General features: G+C 38.3%; 1 protein-coding gene and 1 pseudogene across 1 annotated transcript in view; one reads left to right on the forward strand and one right to left on the reverse strand.

Moving 5' to 3' along the window:
• Positions 1–18,483, forward strand: part of LOC127354391 (complement C3-like) — a 28,835-nt pseudogene extending 10,352 nt beyond the window's left edge.
• The window catches only part of LOC127354388 (myosin heavy chain, fast skeletal muscle-like), a 142,038-nt gene that overhangs the window by 98,661 nt on the left and 20,153 nt on the right, over positions 1–23,224 (reverse strand). The gene's annotated exons all lie outside the window — the stretch shown is intronic.

Below are 23,224 nucleotides of genomic sequence, written 5' to 3' on the forward strand. Positions count from 1 at the left end.
GGAGCATCTTAATGGATTTAAGACGCTCCAATTAATGGAGGAATTGCAGTAATCCAGCCTTGAAGTAACAAACGCATGGATTAGTTTTTCTGCATCCATCTGTGACAGGATGTGTCTAAATTTGTAATATTATGTAAATGAAAGAAGGCAGTCCTGGAGGTCTGCCTTATGTGGGAATTAAATGACATGTCCTGATCAAAGATAACTCCAAGATTCCTGACAGTGGTGCTAGAGGCCAAGGTAATGCCATCTAGAGTAACTAAAAGATACTTAAAGATAATTGATTAAATTCATCGGGCTTGATGGATAGATATAACTGCATATCATCTGCATAGCAATGAAAGTTAATGGAGTGATTCCTAGTAATGTTGCCTAAAGGGAGCATATATAAAGTAAATGGTTTTGGTCCAAGTACAAAAGCTTGTGGAACTCCATGACTAACATGTGCATAGACCTTTGGGTTTTCTTATTCATTGCTATACATTTCTGTATAGTCTTAGCAGACTGTATATAGCGTGGCTTCTTAATGTCCGCACCCAGCCTATACCTTGTCGTACCTTGTTGTATGTTGTATATACATTTTCTATTTTGAAATTAATTTTCCATTGATCAATAAATTGTTAGTAACGTTGAATATACAGAGTAACTGGAGATCATTCACAGTAATCCTGTCCCTAGATGAATGTGGGTTTTAATGTGGTTTATTTCCCTATCCTTGTATCTTTGTCAATATAGACTGTCTGAGCTGTGTTTGCCTTGGTTTCATGCTGGCCCAATCACAAAAGATAAAACTTTAATTAATTGCAGCAAAAAGTAGCCTACTGGTAGGCACAAAACATTCCATCGCCAATGTGGTGAAGATCCCAGTAAAATTTACAAGTTAAGTGAGTTGATTTAATGTTGTAACGGTTCCTGACCTCTGATCTTAAATAAAAATCATACCTGAACTCTCAAGTGGAATGTCTGAGAACTTCTGGCATATAAGGTTTGTATACTCAATATATCCACATCGTCCATGGTGTCGTTCCTGATAATGGACACCTCGAAGGGCATCATCCCGCTTATACGACAGTCACTTACCAAAGAAAAGAAAAAAAGATAATTATTTTATATTTGCATGCATTCTGCAATCAAAATCTAAAGTTATTTACAAGCCATAACTTGTTTCTCGGTAACACCTGAGGTCCTTCCTAATATTTGGAAGAATTAATACCATCCCATACAGTTCTAATGCAATGGGAACATTCACTACCCCAGTAAACAGGAAAAACCATATACACGACTTGATTTATTTTTGTCAGAGACCTGACATTATGTTAGCAAGATTTAAAGTCAATAACACTGTGTACGGTTGACAAATGGTAAATACAATTTGACTCTATGTTTAACAACAAGACTAACTAGCTATCAGTCATGTCATTTTCCCTAAATTAATAACAAGATTTTCACCAACAATAGATCATGTGTACTGATGTCCGCAGCCTGAAGTAGTGAGTTGAATAGCAGACTGGATGTCGGAGGATCGTTTATTTAAAGCATCAATAAGTTCAGAGGGGCCATCCTGTGGTTTTCAGAGGATGAGGCACTGAAGGACTCAGTGTAGTGAGATATATTTATGAGATATTCTGCTAGATTTTGTTATTAATTTAGAATGCTAAACAGACAGTTTCACTGAAACTACTTAGTAGGTGTCTTACATCAAGTATTAATGGACACCCAGAGGCCAGTCAGAATTGAATATTCACCCAGACCATGATATAAGCACTGAAAATTAAGCAACTTAGATTAATTCTATCAGTCTTGCATCTGCAAAATACCACTAGGGGTAAGTCAGATAAAATATTTTTCATAATTTGGTTAAACAGACATTTTCATGCATTTTCATTTTGGCTTCAGAAATCAACCATGGTGATTCCATGGTGATCTGTTTTATTAGGGGTGTTAAAACATCACACCATCAGTATTTTATACAATATGCTTTTGTGAAATATTATGTTTAAACAAGAAGGGTAAATGTAGATGCATTTTTCTCACACCCTGTTACTTTTTTTTAGAATTGAAATGTCCAGCCACCAGTAGGAAGAAACGAACTACTATAATGGACGTCACCACCAGCTTAGGTAAGAACCACAGGTCTGATAACCTATTTAATCATCTTATGCCATACACTTCCGACTCTTTCTTTTTTTGGTACCAAGACTTTGGTTGTTATTGAAAACATTCCTCCTGTCCTTGACGTTCATCTCACTGTGCATACTGTTGTTGTACAAAGAGTCACAAATAACATTAAGCTCATACAATCTATAAAGCTTCAACATAACTTTAAGCTACTTGCAGAAACTACAGAAAATCTGGATAAACGGTGTATTTTGCTCAATGTCAGGTCACTAGCTAACAAATGTTGATCTAATTGCTTCTTATTGACAAAGACTTGGTGGTTGTTCCTCTTGTTGAAAGGAACCCACTCGGTTTTCTTATATGAATCCATAATAACGGGCATTGGGGGTGACTTTGTGATGTTGTGTAAAAATAGCTTTAAATGTAGAGTATGTTATTTTTGCTTCTAGAGGATGTCTCACATTAAAATAATAACAAAGATGTAGTTTAATGACATTGTGAAGTAGTGTGGGATCATCAGGGTTGTCCTCAGGGTTAAACAACGCTGGCCTCTCCTGACCTCAAGCTCTGCCCCTCAATGAACATCTCGGCTTCTTTTAAATTATTTGGTTAATACTTGGGTATTTTATATTTTAGATAATATTGCTCCTTAACCTGTTTTGTAGGGCTTACTTATTTTGTTTTTAAACTCACCTATGCATTTATTATGTTAATTTTATTCCGATTGACAAGAATCGGCAGCATGCAGTTGTGATGTTCATACTATATACTATTAGAGTAATGTGCTCTGGCTGCAGGGATGAAAAAATATGTATATTTTATGTTTAAAAAAAGATGACATTTTATTTTGTGTTTACTAGCCGTATGACTACTCCGTGTGTGTATTGCAAATTTTGGCAATGTTGGTTTATTTGTTGATGTGTGTAGAAATATGCAAGATGCATATGGAGATGTGTGCCTTCAGCTCTAACAACACCCTTTGTGACTGCAGGGCTGAATATATGTGTATGTTTTATGTTAAAAAAAAGTCATGATGGCATTGTACATGTGTATAAGTATATATATTAAGAATTGCACACAGTTGTTACACAGTTAAATGGGAAAAATTAAGAATGATGAAGTAATGCCATGTTTTATCCAAAAGGTCAAAGGTCAGTTTCACTGTGACATTATAAGGCCCTAGAAAAACACTTTTCTGGCCAGTATTCAACACCATAACTCAGGAACAAGAGGAGAGATTGTGACCATGTTTCACAGTTGGTCACAAACTGGTGACACTTTTGACTATAAGGTCAGAGGTTGTTCACTTCAAAATTGTTTTTCAGCCCTAATTTAAGCATGAATTTGCTGATTCCAGATTTCACACTCGTTGACTTGACACAATGAATCAAATATAACTAGCACAGTACTTACTGTCTCATTCTGAACTTCAAGCATCATCAGAATCACATGAAGGCAGACATCGTAATTTGCTTGCGCGAATCATGATCCTGTGAGTGAATGAGTTTTACCTGCAGCTCATAGAGAGGCTATGGTATCCAACCTGCCTCTAGTGGTATGTGGAGGAATCTCTGATATAGTATTTTCAATTAAATAAAAACATATAATACTATTAAAATACTACAAAATATCAAATGAAAATACTTTAACTAGATCGCTGAAATGTAATGTAAGACTTGTTTTTTTCTTACTTTTTACTGTGCATAGCGTGTAGCGTTAGTGTAGTTAGTTACGAGCTAAAATGTGATGGCAAGATAGTAAGTGGAGGGAATGGTTCAAAACCACTGCAATCGTGAAACATTCCAATGACTATTCTGACATAGGTCTGTGATTAGATTTGTAAAAACGTATGTCTATTCATATGTGTGACAATGTTTAACATTTCATCTAACATTTAACATTTTCTCTTCGTCTTTGTGACTTATATCATAAATGTACAGTTCCTGTTGATTTAAGTTTGCCCAATTCAAAACAGTATACAACCTTATTTTAAATGATTATTAAAAATGTAGCTACTTTTAGCACTTAAGCAGGTTTTAGCTTCTGATTGAGCTACTCATTTTCAGTCCAGTCTGGCAACATTGCTTGTACTCCATACCTTTTCACATCTGTCTCTCCTCTGTAACCCTCTAGCAAGTCAATATGAAGACCAACTGCAACGTGACTGTTGCCTGGATGGCATTAGGAACATTCCGGTTTCATACACCTGTGAGAGGCGCAGCGAGTACATCACAGACGGTGCAGCTTGTGTCGAGGCTTTCCTGCATTGTTGTAAGGAGATGGAAAGCCAGCGAGCTGAGAGGAAGGAGGACAACCTCCAACTTGCTCGCAGTAAGAGATAGGGACATGAAATAGAGCGATACTGGTAGTTAGAAATTAATGAAAATTACCATAGTAACTATTCTATGACATTTTAGGTGAGGAGGATGACAGTTACATGGACACCAATGAAATAGTTTCTCGCACCAAGTTTCCTGAAAGTTGGCTGTGGACAGATATCAAACTGCCTGCTTGCCCTCGACAAACACCAAACTGGTGAGTCAATTGAAACCTATACACACAAATAAATACAGTTATAACCTTAAATTTTGCCTTTTGCCTCTTTTCTTTGTTTCAGTGACACCACATCAGTTGTGAAAAATGTTCCTTTGCAAGATTCAATCACAACCTGGCAATTCACTGCCATTAGTCTGTCAAGAACTCACGGTGAGTATTCAATGATTAAACTCAGTCTTACTTAGTTACCCCTTTTTTTCCTTTTTTATCTTTCAAGCCTTGTTTGTTGCTTACTTGTTTCCTTTAAGGTATCTGTGTGGCTGAACCATTAGAGATAATAGTCCGGAAGGATTTTTTCATTGAGCTAAAGCTGCCCTACACTGCTGTCCGTGGAGAGCAGCTGGAAGTTAAAGCAGTACTCTGCAACTACAGCCCTGATCCTGCTATTGTAAGTCTGGGTCATTCAAGCAAGCGGACACAACATTAGACATAAATAGCATTATTGTTATTCTCTGGGTAATAATACAGAGTACTTAGATTAGATAGATTAGATAGACTTTATTAATCCCCGAAGGGAAATTGGGTCGTCATAGCAGCCAGGTACATTCAAATACAATAAAATACAACAATAGAATAAAATACAACAAAAGAATAAAGCACTGAGGTAGAAAAGATAAAAAAATAGATAATGTGCAAATAAGTTGTAGTTGCAAGATGGTGGTAACAGTACTGATGATATGAAGGTAGGAAGGTAGTGTTATTGTTAATAACAGTATATAATAATAATAATAATAATAATAATAATACTATTATTAATAATAATAATAATAATAATTTGTATATATATATACATATATACATTAGATATGATGATATATAGCATATGTATAATAGATACTTGACTATACAAAAAATATATACATAAAAATATACATTATATATTGTAATATTACAACAACATTATTATTATTAATATAATAATAATATATTGTATAAATGTGATACATAATATCAACATGATGATTTAGGACCTGATCCTCCTCAGGAAGTAAAGCCGGCTCAGGCCCTTCTTGTAGATGGCCTGTGAGTTTGTGGACAAGTCCAGTTTACTGTTCAGTGTGACACCCAGGTACTTGTAGTTTGTTACTATGTCCACATCTGTCCCATCGATGCTGACAGGAGAGGGCAGGGGCTTGTTCCTCCTGAAGTCCACCACCATCTCCTTTGTCTTTGCCACATTCAGCAGCAGGTGGATCTCCCCACACCACTTCACAAAGCGGTCAACCAGGTCCCTTCCCTCAGACTCCCTCCCACCCTCAACACACCCCACGATAGCCATGTCATCAGAGTATTTCTGCAGATGGCACAACTCAGTGCAATACTTAAAGTCTGCAGTGTAGGTGGTGAAGAGGAAGTAGTTTCCTGGGGGGCCCGATGTTACTAATCAGACGGTCAGACACACAATTCTTTAATCTCACAAACTGTGGTCTGCCCGTCAGATAGTCATCTGAAATATATATATTGTGTGTGTCTATGTTAAATAATGATTCACTTTATGCAGGGTTTTTTACTTTGATCAACAACATATACCTCTTTTTATCTTTGTCTTATTTTTAAGGTGCGTGTGGATCTGATTGAGGAGGCACATGTGTGCAGTGCAGCTTCTAAGCGTGCATTATACAGACAGGAGGTTAAAGTTGGGTCCAGAACGACACGATCTGTCCCCTTCATCATTATTCCCACAAGGGAAGGACAATATCGCATTCAGGTCAAAGCAGCTGTTAAAGACTCAATGCTCAATGATGGAATCATGAAGATGCTGCAAGTGGTGGTAAGAGAAATATGCTCCATGTAGTGGGTTCAGAGCTTTTCTTCTGTTGTCCACAGCTAGATGATAATGTATTTAGGCCTTCTCTATCTGTACAATAAGTGTCGGCAGTCACCTAAAACCAGCAGGACAGACATCTCTGTCCTGATTATCTCCATATTCACTTAGCCACGCCCACTTTTGAGCAATCCAGTCAAATCTCTTGATGTGTGTTTTTTAACCCCGACCAGCTATTCTGGTTCACTCCACTTCAAGGCCAGTAGTGTTTGTGAGGGAAGGACTAATGCTAGCTCGTTTAGGTTTATACAGCAAACAAGATGCGGTGACGGTCAGGACACAGGAATGAGGACAGGATATGTCTTCTTTGCCGGCAGATCTGATGACTGCGGTGATTTATTGAACACTCAGTGTTGTCACAGTTCTGGAAATAATGATAATAATAAATCACATTATCACCATCATAAGCAGAAAAATAGTGTTTACATAAGCAGAAAAATATACACAACTCTCCTGTACATGTGCAACAATAATAGTGACATATTAACATATTAATATGTATCATAATACATATTAACCATAATAATAGGTTAACTGGTCCAATAGCTCCATCTACTGGCTAAACTGGGTATTACATAAACAATGGCACATGGCGCACATGTCGGCCCCCTGCTGAGCAATTAACCACCCCAACTATGTCAAGTTACCAACTTCTAGCTCATTGGACCCTCAAACCACTCACAAACATCAGCATTCACATTATACTCATAAACAATGTTAAACAACGGACATCTGTTACCTATCGGCGGGAAAACACACATGAGAGTTAACGAGGTGCGTCATAATTAGCACAACATAGAAACAATACTTACTTCTTGCATCCACTTAACAGTCGGAGTAGCACAATAAAACACACTCCAAACAAAACAACCATAGTTGAAGGCGAAATATACTAAAAGTCCCTACAAGTGTGTCAAAGTGTAAAAGGCAGAAAAGGAAAAAAGTCCGTCGACTCGGCTCACAGTTCCACAGCTAAACGCACCTTCAAAATAAAAGCCTTTTATACAAGTAGCTTAAAGGTGCCATGTAAGATTTTCTTGTAAACAAACTACTACATTAACATTTACTGTTTCTCACCAAAATGCATTGTCCTTGAAGTCTGTCAAGTCTGGCACTCGTGATATAAATGTATTTACTTCCTTGTGAAACACTGACACACAATGACACAACAGAGATTTAAATATATATACAATATATAAATGAATGCAGTGTTTACATGCATGTTTGCTTGTTTTTTTCTTCCTTATCTTTCTTTGCAGCATTGCTACACTTCTTCATGTGTTACTACCAGTGTCTGTTTATCAGCATCAGAATAATGTGAAATTAGTGTCAGGAATGTGTGTATCAAATTCCCACATCCTTGAGCAGGTGCATGTGCATCCGCATTCATGTACACGCTACAAAAAGACTCACTTGTAAAAAAGTATTGCTCCATAGCGCCACTACGGGTCAAAAACATTACATGGTACCTTTAACTGCTAGTTAGGTTTCATTCACAATTCAGGGAACTAAAAAGTTTTTTAGAAAAAAGGTTTGAAGTACAGTCAAAAAAGTTTACTCAAAAATAGTTGTGATCCCTCATGTTTGTCCTAACTGTTTTTTTTTTTTTTTCAGCCAGAAGGCATACTGGTTAAATTTCCTCAGACTGTAACTCTTCACCCTTCAAAAATAAGTGAAGGTGAGTTTCCTCATTAAGCAGCTGCTGTAGAGAAAAAACAGTCATTATAGTATCTGTTGTAACATTTTCATTTACAGGCCATTAACTACATAATAGTATTAACCAAAGTTGTAAAATTGCAATTACTCAATGAATACTGAATAGAAGCAACCTGTTACTTATACTATTTGTTATTGTTATTTGTATATTATTATTGGCCTGTTAATTAAAATGTTACCTGTTTATTTTTTGTGAATTAATCCCAACTAATGTTCTACCCTTTAGATGGCAAACAAGTAGAAATTATCAACAGTAGAATTCCTATAAAGGATTTTGTTCCAAACACACCGACTAGCACACAGATCTCTGTGACAGGTGAGATTTGTTTATGGCATGCCTTGTGGTAACGCGCCTGTGGTATTACTTCTGCATAAATGTGAATGGTTTTTGTCACAAATTATGACCTCACTTGTGGAAATGTTTGCAGGAAGAGATCAATCAAATAAGCTTGAGAATGAAATTAAAGGGAAATTAATGGGTAGTCTGATCTACCAGCCCTCAGGCTGTGGAGAGGAGAACATGATCCACATGACCCTGCCTGTCATTGCAACCACATATTTGGACAAAACCAACCTGTGGGAACCTGTGGACATTGAGAAACGTAAAGAAGCCCTCCAACACATCAGCACCGGTGGGCTCACACAAATGCATTCATGAGCACAGATGCTAGAGATATTTGTTTAAGGCCCTTATTTGTAACATATAAAGCTTAGATACTTTGGTAGACAGCAGTACAAGCAACCTCATTTAAAAGTGCTACTCAAACTGGCTTTTAGTACAGATTCAATAGAGTTGAATTGCAGTCGGTAAATGGTTTTGTGTTTGCTTTATGTAGGTTACCAGAATCAGCTTGCCTACCGTAAAAATGACGGGTCTTTTGCTGCTTATCAAAATCAGCACAGTAGCACCTGGTGAGGCCTGTCAACACGAATGAACTCATACATAAATGCTTGCACATCCTCCCATAACGTAGATTCTGTCTATGTGGGGATTAATTTATTTCATAAAAGTATACTATTACACCTCCTCTCCTCTTCTCTCCAAGGCTGACAGCTTATGTTGCCAAAGTGTTTGCCATGGCCAAAAATCTGGTGGCCGTGCAAAGCAGCGTGATCTGTGATGCTGTCAGGTTTCTGATTCTCAATGCACAGCAATCTAACGGCTTGTTTAGAGAAGATGGAACGGTGTACCACAGAGAGATGATTGTGCGTGCCCTGATTTCATCAGTCTCGAACTTGGCACAAAACAGAAGACCATATTAAAAAACATTACATGTCACTGTCATCTGAATAAACTGATTTTTGATATTGATTTACCCACGTTTGTGTTTTGTATGTGCGCTTGTAGGGTGACGTGCAAGGCATAGATTCAGACGCCTCCATGACTGCCTTCTGCCTCATTGCCATGCAGGAGTCACGCACGATTTGTACTGCCACTATTAATGTGAGTACCTCACCTGCATAAAATGTTTCCATTTTCACTCGCCTGGTTTTTTTCTTCATTTACCGACCCTACACCACAAGAGTAACTGTAACTAATGAAGTTCAGTATAACTGGAGGTGAGAGAAGGTTTAAGCTTTTCCTAGGGTCTATTGTGGCTTCAAATTAAAAGAATAGCCACTGCCTATTCCATCGGGGGGAGCTGTAGTTTCGGACTCACTTTGATTTGTTTCCACACAATTTCTGAGATTCTGGTTACGTTAAATCACATAATATTTATTTTGCCATCCAGATGTGCTGTGTAAAAACATTAATCAACATACATTCTTGTGGTCAAAACACTATACCCCTGTCTAACCATCCATTAATGGAAAAACATGAATGAATGACTGGAGAAATATGACAAATGCAGATGTTTTCATACAGGACACAAGGGGTCATTGAATGGTTTCATGAGAATCAAAATGGTGTGAATTAGTTGAACACGAAGGGGAGAATGGAGAGGGTTTCAGAGATTGGGAGGTTTGTGTGATGTCTTCCCTTAAATTGTCACCTATCTGTACATAAGTGGTGTATTTTCCTGCCCCACCACACCCACTGTGGATATTAAAGACAAGCAGGGGAAGACACTTAACTCTCAAATCAATCAAAATGTAATCAGACAATCAAACAATAGTAATTTAATGAAAGTGAAAATGGCTCTAACATACCAGTCCTTAATTGTTTATTATATTGCAATTACCAAATAATAACCCAGTGTTAATATATGTGTTAGTCCTGTGATAGACTGGTGACCTGTCAATTTTGTCCTGTGCCTTTCTACCAGTATCCCTGCTATCTCTCTGTTCTACCTTGATTCTCCTTTGTTTGTCCTTTCTATTTCTACTGTCCAGAGTCTGCCAGGCAGTATAGACAAAGCAGTGGCCTACCTGGAGAAGCGTCTGCCCAGCCTCACCAACCCATATGCTGTTGCCATGACATCCTACGCCCTGGCCAATGAAAACAAACTGAACCTGGATATCCTCTACAAGTTTGCTTCCCCAGGTTTCCTCATACAACAATATGCACATATTCAGAAACAGTGTATAGAAGAGATAATGATATTAAGTAAAAAAGTTTAGTAAAGAAACACTCTTGCTATTTTGTTGTTAAATGTACTGTCCACTGCATTAGGCTACATATCCTGGCTTGTCAGTATACTAATATAAACATTCATCTGTTTATCTTTTAGAGTTGTCCCATTGGCAGGTACCTATGGGACGTGTGTTCACACTGGAGGCCACAGCTTACGCTCTTCTGGCTCTGGTCAAGGCCGAGGTGAGCATGCCTCAGTTACCTGTATCCTACCTGTGTCATCGGTATGTCATGCCATAAAACCTTCAGTAGAGTCATCTTTCATGGTACCACACTAAAGGGCAGGAGGTTTGTGAAGACAGGCTTTTTCCTGACTCAAAAGACCCTATGACATCACTGCTGGTCATTTTCCAAAGAACATAATGATACACAGTATAGATAAATAAAGTTGAGCTGCGCTTATTGGCTGCACTTGGTTTCGACTCTTCCAAAACAGGAAACAATGGGGACTTGCCTGGTCACACACTTTCTCGTATTACAGATAAATAGGGTGCTAAAATATGTTTCTGAAAACATTTTAGGCAAGAAATAGGCAATTCAGTAAGAAAACATTGACACCCAAAAGCATACATAATGCTATTATCTATTTCACTCTAAATGGGGCCATGATTTACTAAATAAACATAATGCTGTATGGAAGAAGACTTAAAACTAGCAATTGTGACCACAAATCACATTTGGGAAAAATGAAGGTTTAAGGTACATGCGCTTTGGCCTCACATCTCAGACCCAGAAGCTCTGTCAACTAATTATATACTGTCAATATTCCCTCCTAAGCAGCCATTTTATTTATTTTACTATAGAGGCAAAATCCACTTGCAACTTGTTACAATCTAGTAATCAATCTAAGAGAAAATGTCTTGTTGTGTATTTTTTGCTAAAATAAGGCACATAGAGTAAAAATTGGCCCAGAAATCCAAAGTGTAGAAACTGCCATTGACTATAACCATATATGATGGTAATGATATTTCTGTTATATAAAAGCTATAACAATGTATTCTCTGTTTTCACTATCATCATTTTTAAAAATGTAATGCAGTCAAACTCAAATATTCCAACCTTGTCCTCTGTTAATAAAGGCCTTTGAAGAAGCCAGACCTGTTGTCAGATGGTTCAACAAACAAGGGAGAGTGAATGGAGGCTATGAATCAACTCAGGTAACGCAGACCTCTCATTCTCTATCTCTATCAATGTTATGTTTCTGTAGCACTATTTGACTTGTCTTTGTGGTACTCCAGGCCACCATAATGGTGTACGAGGCTATTGCTGAGTACTGGGCCAGTCCTAAAGAAAAAGAGTATGATCTGAATGTGGACATATTGTTGCCAGGCAGGTCAAAGACTGACAAGTACAACTTTAACATTGAAAATCACTTTACCACAAGAACATCTAAAGTGAGAACACACACACACACACACACAGTGGCTCATTAATATCCTCACTTGTTTGTTTCTTCTGCTGATCCACATGTGTGTGTTTGTGCATATTTAAATCCCGACAGATCAAGGATATAAATCAGGATGTGAAAGTGACTGCCACGGGCACAGGAGAAGCAACAGTGACAGTAAGTAGTATTTTTTTTAAGTACTTCCTACATCTGTTGTTTATTGATGTGTCCGTTTTGAATCTTAGATGAGATTTTTCTTTTTTACCTATTGTTAAGATGGTTGCCTATTACCTTATCCCATATTACATGCACTTTTGTCTGTGTGACAGATGGTGTCGCTGTATTACGCTCTGCCTAAAGAAAAGGACTGTCAGAGGTTTAATATGTCAGTGCAGCTCATTCCAGGTAAATGTCTACTTTTGCACATCCTTTCGCTATTTTATGAGAAAACATTTTATGCTCATATAATGTTTTGTTCCTGCAGAGAAAATGGATGAGGATGAGAAGATATATAAACTGAGAATAGAGGTTTTGTAAGTACAATGAAAAAGTCATTACATCAAATGGCTTTATACAGAACATTCTTTGACCAGTCCCACTCTATTGTTCTCTTCTTTCTCAATTTTCTTTGGTTCTGATTCTCAATTCACTCTGGTTCTGATTCTCAATTTGTTTTTGTTGTTCTCTTTTCAGTGCTGTAATTGTTTTTAATTGCATTGTGTCGCTGATTTCCTTGTTACCCACTCTTATTTTAATAACTTTTTTGTTTCCAATTATTTTATTTTTTCAGAAGGAAAGAGACAATAAATGTTGCCACAAAATAATGTTTTTGTCAACTTATTTAAATGTATATTATATTTATTATATTTTAATTTCAGTATATAGCTATATAGTATTCTGCCCACATTCTCTACAGGTATAAGGACAAGGACCATGACGCAACCATGACAGTGTTGGATATTGGCTTGTTAACTGGCTTCACCGTTAACACAAATGACCTGAGCTTAGTAGGACATACACACATATACATGCACACAAAGATCTCAAAGATGTGTTTTAATATTTGGACACAAACATACAAACTTGTGTTGTGTGTGTGTGTGTGTGTGTGTGTGTGTGTGTGTGTGTGTGTGTGTGTTTGTGTAGTTGTCCAAAGGACGTGCCCGTACTATTTCAAAATATAACATGAAGACTGTCCAGTCAGAAAGAGGCTCACTCATCATTTACCTGGACAAGGTAAGACAATACTCTTTCTTCCTATCCCCTTTTCTCTCTGCTTTGTTCTTAATTTCTTTATCTCTACCTCACCTTTTTTTACATTTACATTTTTTTTCCCCAGGTGTCTCACACACGACCAGAGGAGATCATGTTTAGGATGCATCAGAAGCTGAAAGTGGGTGTCTTACAACCAGCTGCTGTGTCTGTCTATGAACCCAACCATCAATACAGTACGTCTCAGAGACAGCCAGAAACATACTGTATGTTGCCCTTTTCTCTGACACACAGACAGTTTGCCACTTTTGAGCTTAATGACAAGTATGTGCTTCCAATAGATTTCAGTGAATAGGGCAGGGTTAATAATACTGCATTATTAAAATTTCGAGTTAAAACAATGTACATTTTAAAATAGCTACAATCCTGCAATTGGCATTAAATATTTTTAAAATATCTTTCTTTCTTGTTGCAGCAACACCTTGTGTAAAGTTCTACCATCCAGAGAGGAGAGCCGGACAGCTTCTGCGGCTCTGTAGAAATGATGTATGCACATGTGCTGAAGGTAAACAGGATGTTGTCGAACTGCCAACCTTAACTGTCTGTTATAAACATATATTTGTTGCATCTGAAATTCTTGCCAAAAGGAGATAAACCATATATTGCTCACTGATTTGGGGGTTGCACTCGTGATTATTTGCTTGTTTTAAGATCAGGTGAAGGAGATGGTCATTTAGGAAGATTTTTCTAGTCGACTAGTAGTCTTTAGATAACTGCATTTCTGTCAACCAACTCACGTTTGAAATGTTTATTAAAGCAGTATGGCATATTTAGATTTTGGCGACTAGGTTCCAACCTCATCACTCCCCGCAGATATGTTTACATAGAGATATTGGGGAGTGCTGCACAAATACCTTAACCCCCAGTCGGAGCTTACAGGTGGATGCTGGGGTGGTGGTGGGGCTTACAGCGCAGCAGGCAGCAATAGCTTACAGAGCAGCAGCAGCAATATGGATGCAGGGCAACAGCGGCATTGACAGAGCAGAGGGAGAGCTGGGAAACTGTGCAGTTTAAATAGATCGCCAGATTGGAAGGTTGGTTAGCTTGGTTAGTGATTATGGAATAAGGCATGTCATGTGTGTATATCAGCGCAGCTCGAGTTGACTGCCTGAACTAGCTTGCAGGCTTCGCTCCAGTCGTCACATGTTTATGATATTAATTAAATTATTTAAATATAGAGATTTTCATAGCCGTCTGTGAAATGATAACTGAAGAAGCAATAAACTTTCGGAATGTATCAAAACATCCAGCAAGGAGACTGAACATTTAGTTAGTTTAGTTTAACACAGTATAAGATCACACCACTTTCATTTTTCAAAACATGGAAAAATAACTTCCAACTTCACAAAAACAAATACTGGCAGACTTATTGATCTATAACGTCAACAGTTAATTCCAAAATAACTTGCTACAAACTCGTCCTTGTCTGAGCTGCTGTAAATCAGCTGTGTGCCCGGTTCAGTATTCGCCGCTGGGACCCCCGCTTCTACGCTGGTAGTGTTAAAACTCCCCCTTTCCTTCAAGCTCCCAGTCTAGGTACAGACAGCTAATAGGACTGCTAACTAGCTAGTGGCAGCAGCTATACAGTCAGCATATGCAGCAATGCACAGGTAAGTGACGCTCTGTGTTGAGTTTTAATGTTGTTTTTGTTCTCATTCAACAATTTTTATTGATTTTCTATTAGTTCGTACATTCATTTGCAGCATATGTTGAAAGTATTTTAAAAAAAAAGAATGGTAGCTGCATCAAGCAAGTGATTGTAATTGGGAAACTATACCCAGTTCACCCCCTCCCAGACCCTCTCACTCATCCTCACTTGTCCCCTTAGTGTTCGAATCTGCAGGAATGAGTGTCCATTGGGTTTGTTCAATTCAGGTTGCCAAAAGGATTGCAATAACAAATGCAAAATCATTCAATGATAATAAAAGTAACAACAACAAAACAAAACAAACCTCAGAATAAATAAATGAACACGCGCCTCACTCTGATTATGGTATCTCATTTAATGGTATATGTAAGTCCTCATAATAATACTCTAGGAAAGGGGTCCAAATCTCCCTAAAGGTTTGCAGGGAGCCTTTAAGGGTGTATCTGATTTTCTCCAGTGTCAGAAAGTTCATGGTATCTTTTACTCATCTTTGAAAGCTGGGAGGTGTTTTCTCCTTCCAGTGAGCGAGTTTCAGGGGTGAATCCAGTAATATCTTTTTGGAACATTTTACTGTAGGCTTTAAAGATGTTGACCAAAATGTGCTGAGTTTGGGGCAGGACCAGAACATATGTATGTGATCTGCTTGTTGGCCTTTACAGCAAGCACATAAAGGATTCACATTAGGGAAGATTTTCGCCAGTCTTGCCTTGGTCAAGTGTGCTTTCAAAACAACTTTGAGTTGTATTAAGCTGTGTTGAGCACAAGGGGAAGAGGAATGTACCAATTTAAGCACTGTCTCCCATTGATCATTTGTCATCTACTCTCCAAGGTAATTCTCCCATGATTCATGATTTCCTTACATCTTGTAGCGAGTGAGGAATGATATCACATATGTTATTGTAAAGAGTGGAAATCAGACCCTTACGATATGGAGACAATGAAAGAATATGATCGATCATATTATCCGGTGGAAGGTCTGGAAATTGCCTAAGCTGGAGATACCTAGTAATGATAAATAAATAGTTCGGAGAGTTGTGCGAATTATCCAAGTTTGCCATCCACATATAAGTTGGAGATGGATTTAATGCCCTTTGAGTGCCAAATCCTAAAGGTTGAGTCAGCGAGAGAGGATGGAAAGTTCTAATTATTCTTGATGGGAGAGTGTATAGATGTTGTCTGCAATTTGAAGTGTCTTCTAAATTGTTACCAAATCCTGATTGGGTTATAGACCACCAGGTTGGAGAGAAATTGGTTTGAGGGAGGGGGCATCGGGGCACATAGTACAGAGCTTAGGGTAAGCGGACTACAGGCTTTTTCCATTTGCACCCAGGCCTCACATCTACCACCCTGGTCTCTTTCCATCCAATGTAACATAACCTTTATATTGCATGCCCAATAGTAATGATTAAATTTAGGTAGGGCCAGGCCAGCAAACCTTTTAGGTCTTTGAAGGGCACTTCTTTTAATTCTGCGTGGTTTTCCATTCCAGATAAACGATAATATGCTACTGTGCAATGAATTAAAAAAATATTTTGAAAGATCATGTCTTTCTTAGATTTTTCAAATAAAACGCCAAAGTTCTTAGTAAAGAGGGAGGAGAAAGCGGGTGTGATCTCGACCCCTAGGTATTTAAAGCCCTTTCTAACAGTTCTAAATGGGAAATGTGATGCAGGGCTTAGGGTAGTGGGCTGGTTTAGAGGAAACATTTAGCTTTTTTCAAAATTCATTTTGTATCCTGAGCGTTGTTTTTGTTCTGAAACTATCTGACCAATGAAAAGGGCAAGACTCTTGTCAGTGACTATCATAAGCCGACTATTAGGGGGCAACCCTAGGTCATGTTGCATTATTCATTATAGTGTTGTTATTAGAACTTTCTGTCAAAGGCAACACGCATCTGCAGGTTCCTGTACAATCAGAGCAGCAGCCAGAGCTAAAAAATTACTTACTTACATACTTTAAGTGTGACTTGGATACAGGTTCTCACCCAACTCATCCACACACATACTTACATGCACATGTGCTTATTTAATCAGCTCATCGGTTGCATATTTATTTTGTGCCTATTCCAGAGAACTGCAGTATGCAAAAGAAGAACAACATCAGTAATGATGAGCGCACTGCTAAGACCTGTGAGACTCAAGTGAACAGCAAAATAGATTTTGGTAAGAGTTTGTTTGTGTACGTTTTTGAATGTGAGTGAGAATTTAAGCAAACAATCTGCAACTTGTCTGTCCACAGTGTACAAAGTGAGACTACAAGAGTTTACAGATGGTTTGTCCACTGACATTTACACAGTGCGGGTAATGGAAGTCATCAAAGAAGGTGGGTTTTTATTTCTTTTGAATTTCCCAAGTGTTTGTTTTCCCAAGATGCTTTTCCTAAAGTACCTCAAAGATGAGGTATTTCTTTCCCTGAATTTTATGAGAAAGCCCCTTATAACACCTGTCACATTCACCCATTCATATACTGATGGCAGAAGCTGCCATGCATGTTGCCAACCTGCCCATCAGGAGCGACACAGCGCTTCCTATCCAAAGCACTCATGATGATACTAATACACATACACATACACATAACACAGCAGTTAGTGACTACAATGGTATCATAACTGATACAAAAGTGTTACAAACATAAAACCCAGTTTGTAATAAACCATAGTTTTGCTTCAAGCATGTTCTGATGTTCTTCTATCGCCTATCACAGGAAATGATGATGTGGGTCCTGTGGGTAAGCTGCGCATATTCCTCAGTTATCCACACTGCAGAGAAGCTTTAGATCTAAGAAGAGGCAAAACGTACCTTATCATGGGCACATCCAGAGATATTTTCATTGACGAACAGAGTCAAACGTAAGTTTATTGTGTCTGTGTATGTCCAGTGTGTTTACCTCCCTCGTGATAATGTCAGCATTGAAACTTAATGTTTGCCTGCTTTATGTTATTAATCATATACTTGCATGTAAATCAAGTTTAGTTTAGTTTATGCAGTATTTTAAATTTTGTTTTTTGAGGGAAAAACACAACTTTGCACTTGCCTTGATTTTTATGGTCATCCCTTTTTGATTTATTTCAGTACAGATAGCTGTCCACATAAAGACCCAACGTGTTTTTCACTTTGCTCTCCTCAGGTATCAGTATGTACTTGGTGAGAGAACCTGGATTGAGTACTGGCCCACAGAGGCAGAGTGTCAAACTCAGAAACACACTGCTATCTGTTCGGGCATTAAGGACATGGCCCAGCAATACAAACTCAAAGGATGTCAGCAATAGAGAAAGGGATGGAAATTAAATGTTCTCTTTATTTTGCATTATTCTGTAACACTAATTTACAGTGTTAATATTTAGCACATATGGGGCATCAATAAAATAAATATATCATGGTCTAAGATATTGTGGTTCAGACGTCTGTGTTGTTTGAAACAAAAACACAGCAGAAGAATTTACTAGATGTGCAATTTTTATTTGATTTGGAATTTTATGTTGAAACCTTTTCTAAGCCAGACTTCGTCAAAGTTTGTTCCTTACTCCTATGCAATACAATTGTGTCATAGAGCACACAGAACTTTTTTCACAAAGGCAGTAATGTTAAGTTATTTAACAACAACTACCACTGTTTTGATGCTATTTCCAGAGGCTTCAAAGACTCTAATGGCAATCTTAATAAAAATAAATTGTGTCTGCTGCACAACATAAGATAAAATGATCAAACAAAAGTCACTCCCTGGACAGGAATATCTCAATAATAATATCAGATTTTTTCTTTTTTGTTTGTTTTTTGTCCTCAACTGGTCTTCCGTCTATGCACCTGAAGGCTGATTTTTAGATTTAAGTAGGCACTATTTTCTCTTAAGGGAAGAAGGGAAATATTGGCAAACAATTGGTTGTTTTAGTCTCATAACGTACACTAAACCATCAATATGAAATACTGATCGATAATTTAATCAATAACTAACAACCAAAATCACCACATCAATAGTTTGAGTGGAAGGACTTGGAGTTCTACATAGAAGAGGCCAGCATTTATACAAAAGCATTTATTAAAAGATAATAAAAGAAAAAACACACAATAAAAAACGTAACTAAAATGAACTAAACACAAAGGAAGTGTGCGTCTGTGAGCGTGTATGTGTGGTTGTCACCAGAAAGACTGTCTGCCTTCGTTCTGCGCACACGAAGAAACATGTGAAAGTGTAAGGTTTAAAGGTCCTTTAAGGCCAGAACGAGGTGCCTACACCAATCAGACATACCATTATGACCACCTGGTCGCCACCCATGACCCTGTCTCTGGTTCACTGATCTCCCTTTGGACCACTTTTGATAGGTACTGCCATCACAGTTTGGCCCTGGTTAAAGTCGCTCAAATCCTCACGCTGCCCATTTTCCTGCTTCTGACACATCAACTTGAGGACAAAATGTTCACTTGCTGACAGGTGCCATGATAACCAGATGATCAGTGTTATTCACTTCTCCTGTCAGTGCTCATAATGTTATGGCTGATCAATATATTTGTTTTCGTGAAGGGTAAGCTAAGAGATAGCGTTTGTTATTTGGCTTAACACCAGAACTCTTATTATCTGAAAGTCATGACAAAAGTAACTACACTTGAACTAACATCAGCTAATTAGCCCTCAGGTTTGCAGATTTTTCAGTATCATTAGTTTAAGTGCTGTGAATTAACAATCATTCAAATTGTGTTCTTTCTTTCACATTTGACTTATTTTAAGAAACAGAAACAGAATTCCTTCTTGGCCAATGAAATTGTAGTAACACATAGTAATTTGGTGGATGAATGAATGATAGGTGATGAAAGGTGTAAAAATGACTGAGCTGTGTAGACAGAAAATAAGAGAACCAAATAAAAAAATGTATAGAAGAATAATAATACTTTTGAGCACCTGTGTGCACCAGAAAGTGGCACATTACGTTCAGGTTTTCAAATGGCAATAGTAACGCATATCATTGTTAGCCTCATTGAACTTAGCGCTGGACCTTCCTGATCCTGGATGTGAGTGTTGACCTGCTCCTTTCCGTGATGTGTTGAGAGTTTTACTGATTCAGTTTACAGACAGTTAATGGTGTCATTATGAATACACTGTAACTGATCGGTCATCTTATTGTAGTTGACTTACAGCCTCCTCAGCCTGTCTCCTGTAAGCCCTGGCTTTGAGCTACAGTTTGTCCACCAGATACTGAAGTCTGAATAGAATGGAGAGAATGGTAATGGTGAGCTACATTAGCCTCGATCCAAGTGAAACAGACACACAGTTAATTACTTGTCACTACAAACTTGTTGCACCTCGCGTAACATTGTAAACTTCATTTTCTGATAAGCTGCCCAAAGCTAATTTAGAGAGCAAGTGATTTGTTCAGGAGATCCTTATCCAGCCAGTGATATTGTTGTCCACTGTACCAGCAAAGTGAACCATAGAGAAGTGAGCCATAGCCTTTGCCCTTTCAAGACTTTGGCTTCTCTCAAAGCCCTTGGTCTTTCCAAGATGCTGATCATGCAGCAAATTCTTGAAAGTTGTGTCAGAGGCCTTGGAAAACATGCACTCCAGCAAATGACATGGGCCTTCTCCAGCAGATCTAAGAATAACAAATAAAATTGGACTGTGAAGCATTACAATGAAACCTAGCACCAGTTTTACAGCCAGCCAGCTCATCTTGCTTAATACTGTGGAGAGCAGGAGTATGTTCTCACACTAAGATACTCCACAAACACACACATGAACACACTTGATAGTCAGTGTAAGATAAAATGAACTAAAATAATAAACTGTAATAGCTTCTTGTTCCCTAATCTATTTTGCAGCATAACACATATTTAAAATTTCTCCAATTCTTGTTTCAAACTGAGCTGCTGGCTGAGACAAACTATTCCCTCCACTCTCTAATACTACTTGCAGGCAGTGAATCACATCAGACATCAGAGGAGGACAGAAGACAGGGTGAATGACTGCTACTGATACTCTAAACTTCACTTAGCATTTTGATGTCAGGAATCTGATTCATTATTATTTGACGGGGGGGGTCACAGCAAAGGAGGGTAAGGCAAACTTTAGGGATCAGCCAAAGGGGCAGAAGTCCAAAAAGCAGTCAGCGGTTCATGCTGGCAAGAATCTGGCAGGCAGAGATGAGAGCTGGAAAGCACTTAAGATGATCTGATGGAGACTGAATGGGAACGGGCTGATATGCTGCAAGGCTAATGCGTAAGTAAGGAAGGAAGGAAGTTAGTAAAGCAGGTTCATGCCTTATATGTAATCAGCAAGATCTTGCTGCTGATTCAGAATTTTACAGGAAGCCAATGGAGGGACACAAAAACAGGGGTAACGTGGGACTGATGGGTGGTTCTGGTTCTGGGAATAGTTGGGCAGGTGGGTGGGGAATGGTGGGAATGCAGGGCAAGAGGGAGTGAGATGGAAAATGTAAAACTAGAATCAGGTTCCGTTCTCTCAGAAGTTTATTTTAAGTTATGCTTGTTGCTTACGCAAATTTGAATGCGACCATTGATTGAGAAAATTGTTTTGGGTGTTTACTGCATTGGATAAAGCCTTCATGGTTGCTTTCATCATGCTTACAGGTTTGCTATTATTAACTTGCGAACTGATCGACACAAGATTTTAGTTATTCCGTTGGCTGTGACATTAGGGTAGAGTTGCCTACTTGAGTTCAAAAGTCAGGTTCAAAGAATACAAAGGAAATTCTGTTTTTTATGGTGGATAAAATATGTATGAACTGCCTTTTCATATAAATGATTATTACTTTGCCCAGGTTTCCAGGCGGGTGTTAACCCAGCTTCCTGTCAATCAATGCTCTAAAAACAATGGAGCTCATTAGAAATCATGCAGACCCACCCCTATTGCTTACATTTGCGGCAATTATCAGTTGTAATATTTAGAAAAATACATGGATGACAAATTGAGTTCCAGTAACAATGTTTTACTGATGTTGAGCAGACGGTTGTTTTCTGTGCACCCCTTTTCAAGATTGTTGATTTCCTCCCGATATAAAGTCTCATGGGTGTACAGCGTGAACAGGAGGGGGCTGACCACACAGCCCTGAGGTGCTCCAGTGTTGAGTACTACAGTGGAGGAAGTGTGACCACCAATCCAAACTGTCTGGGTTCTGTTTGTGACGAAGTCCAATATCCACTTGCAGAGTGTGGTACTCAGGTCCAGAGTTCTGAGTTTACCAATCAGGCATGGGGGACATTGTATTAAACGCTGAGCTGAACATCATTCTGATGTAGGTGTTGTTTCTCTCAAGGTGACTGAGTGGAGGGCATTGATGCTTGATGCTCACATAGCCCTATAGTCAGCATTTATGACCAGCCTCACAAATAATGAATATGAAACAACTTACCAGTGATGTTATCATCCAGCAGCTGTCAGTTTAAATCCAAACCAGCAAAAGTGACATAAATCCACTGTAGCCTGAATGAAATGTCTAAACAGTCCAACACGTTTAAACACGTCAAACACAACATATGCCACCACCATCATCGTCATTATCACAGTTGCTTTCAGGTACCTGCTGAGTTGCTGCTCTTTTTCACATTTTCACCAGTTTCGCTGGTAGAGCTAACAGCAGGACTCTGTCAGACATGGAGGGTTGAGTTGTTGAGTGAGTTTGTGAAGGAACACGAGGCAACAAGATTCATCCTCTTTTCTCTGGGCTTTTTTACCCACATTTTTATAGTTAGTAAAAACAGAGAGATAAAAAGAAATACAGCAGACAGATTGTGAGCCTTTAAAACTCCTGGTGTTGTTCCTGTGCATATCCAAATAGACTGGCGGGGCCCTATTAAGGGGGTACTAAGGGGGTGGAATCAGCAACAATACCCTTTAGAGAACCCCAGGGAGGTCAGGACTGGCTCTGCTCTATGCACATGTATACAAGGTATTATTTGTGTGACTGTATAGTTAAACTTTTGGGATGATGTTCAGTTAAGTAGGAGTAGGATTAATGAAGTGATTCTTCTTCTTTAAAAGCAAATATGCTTTTTAATTTTTTTATTTAACCTTTATTTAACCAGGAAATGTCCCATTGAGTTACAGTAACTCTTCTCCCAGGGAGTCCTGGCCAAGACTGGCGACAAAAAGTTTTAAAAAAAATATACATAAAAGACA

This window comes from Dicentrarchus labrax, unplaced genomic scaffold, assembly GCF_905237075.1.
Source record: "Dicentrarchus labrax unplaced genomic scaffold, dlabrax2021, whole genome shotgun sequence".
NCBI lineage: Eukaryota > Metazoa > Chordata > Actinopteri > Moronidae > Dicentrarchus > Dicentrarchus labrax.